Source organism: Sceloporus undulatus, chromosome 8 (assembly GCF_019175285.1).
Source record: "Sceloporus undulatus isolate JIND9_A2432 ecotype Alabama chromosome 8, SceUnd_v1.1, whole genome shotgun sequence".
NCBI lineage: Eukaryota > Metazoa > Chordata > Lepidosauria > Squamata > Phrynosomatidae > Sceloporus > Sceloporus undulatus.
The window spans coordinates 22,310-25,156 of NC_056529.1; positions in this window are offsets into that span (position 1 = coordinate 22,310).

Below are 2,847 nucleotides of genomic sequence, written 5' to 3' on the forward strand. Positions count from 1 at the left end.
CAAACCGTGTCCCATGCATGCTCCTTCCAAGAGGCTCCAAGACATGCTCCTTAAGTGAGATAGTCTACCTGAATTTCAAGAACCTCAGGAGATGGGTTTTTCTTGGGCCCTGTCTGCATGGGCCAAATGCAACAAATGTTTTATTGGTAGGAGACCAAGCATTTCGGATAAGGGAGGCTCAAGCTGTATTTAGAAATTAAATTATTTGCTTCTCCCAGAAAACTCACATTGTAGCACCTGACGCTATCCACCCCCCAAAATGCAGCAGAGGAAAAATGCCATGAGTGGATTTGCCTGATCTTGCTGGCCATCTGTTCTGAGATCCAGTCCAGCTTCCTACCAACGCCACCCACAAACATCATGTCCTGAACAGAAAGTGTAATGAAAAACACCTTCGGTACTATTTGAGACACAAAAACAACCTCACACTTGAGCGTTCAGGAGAGAGAGAGGCATTTCTTACAATAAGAAGAACTGCCTCAGCACCTATTACACAAAGTGTAAAAAGGCATGGCATAGCGGTTTGAGCATTGGACTATTGGAGACCAGGGTTTAAATCCTGGCTCAGCCATGGAAACCCACTGGGTGACCTTAGGAAAGTCCCACTCTCTCAGCCTCAGAGGATGCAATGGTAAAACCCCCTCTGTGTTAACCTTGCCAAGAAAACCCATGATAGGTTTGTCTTAGCATCACCACAAGTCAGAAACAACTTGAAGATGCACAACAACAACAACAACAACAACACAAAGGAACAACTCTCTCTTGCCAACTCACTTCTGTCCAGGAGGAATTCCAAAATGTCCTCCATTCAGGGTGACCAGATGCCCACCTTTTCCAAGACATCCCCTACAATTGTGCCTGGCTAAGAAGCAGGAATTTGTATTCATATGGATGTTTTTTGCTTTAATGTTGTTATGTCTTTCATTTTTCTTGAATGTCCTGCATTTTGTGGCGCCTTGTCCTCCTTGGCGGTTAGGACATCTGGTCACCCTGCATTTATTTATTTTTATAATGGTTTTTATTAGGTTCATGTGTTGCAACCGCAGACAGTCATTATCAAGTTTTTCTGTTGCTACAAAGTTTTAAAAAAGGAAAGGAACTTAGGCAAAGATTTGTTTTGCTTTTGGAAGGAACCAAGCAAACCACAGCGCATAAGAATACTCTGTTGAAAAGAAGCATCAGTCAGCAGTTGGTGCGGAGGGAAGGGAACCGCTTGGGACTTTCCAACTTTGCAATTGTCCAAGCGGCCTTTCTCACACATTTCGAGATCAAAAGGAGGTGTTCTGGTGAAAGCACCTCTGCAAAGAGAAGTGAAATCCATCTGTGGCAGAAGCTCACGCTCAGGAACACATGACCTGCTCTAGAAGACGGCACAAATGTCTTAGGCCAGGTTGCATACTTCATGCACCAAGGAGCCTTTGCTAAACTGGAACACATTTGCTTGTCTCCAGCCAGGAATGGCCACCTGCTTTGGAAATCTGCTAGGAGTAAGCGTTTGCCTGTCTCAAGCCAAGAGGGCAGCTGGTTCGGTTTACAGAGAAACAGTAGGGATCCGTTATGTTTACTCGGGAGGAGCAATGATGGCACACGCCTCTCCTTTTCAATCCTAGGTCTCCAGCAGGATGCACAAGAGGCAGCCTCTTCAAATTTGCTACCTATTTAGCAGTGAGCTCCCTAGTTTGGGGTTTTGGGAGATCTGCAATGTTAGTGAATATATATATATATATATACTTTTTAGTTTGAAGCAGAGTGCAAATAGCTCCGGAAATGATCTTGTCTGAAAGGAACTGGACGATGCACATTCTCTGAGCATCATTTTGGTCCACCATTGCTAAGAAGGATGATGATGAAGAGGCAGGCTTGGAACATGCCACATTATCGAATGCCACCTTTCTGATTCCTAGTCCCATTTTGGGAGAAAGGTGGGATATAAACCCAATGAATCAACCAGTCAACAAATAGGACAGAATTTGAATCATGGGCAGTCCAGAACCTGGCAGACTTTCAAAATGAATAAGAGTTGGTGTTCTTTTTGATAATTACATCGATGGTCTTATGTCTGTGGAAGACTGAATCGAGACATTTTGCAATATCCATAGTCACTTAAGGTCTGTTGTGACATTACAAAATATTGGCACCCATTGTACAGAGGTGGAGTGACTGATGTGCCATGGCCTTATGTGCTACTTGGGGCACTCAGAAATGCCTAATGTGCATCTGAAGTGCCCAATGTACCTCAGATGTGCCCAATATTCTTCAGATGTACCCAAAGCACATCACATATGCTTGATGAGCATCAGAAGTGCTGGATGTGCATTGGGGCAGTCTTGCCAGTGCCCAGATACACATCCTCATAATTTGCTAAAAAGATTTTGTTGCATTTCTGCACTGCAGCTATGGCTTTGTAAAGTTACGAAACATAGACCATGATGTAGCATCTTGGTTAACAATAAGAAAGACAGCAACGATAACAACTGTGATAGTAACAGTGGCAACTGATGGATAATAATTGAAAACAAACCAGCTTTTGCAACACAGAAGAGTTGGGTGTTGTTGTTGATTTTGACATGCTACAAATGGCCAGCAGAGATACGCTTGGATGGACTGAGAAGCGTGTGTGTGGTCTTGTTAATTCCTTCTAGAAGGCTATTTTAAAACCAAGTCAAGTGGTCAAAGGGATATCTGGCAGGGTCCTGTCTACAAAGACTTTGTCACAGCTACTACTGGATGAAGTTTCTTCATTCTGACCTTCAGTGATCTTCCAGCAAGTAAAAGCATATTCATATGCTGCCAGGCTTTTAGAAATGGACTGGGATGGGTTTTCTTCATGGTCTGCTCTGCTGTTTT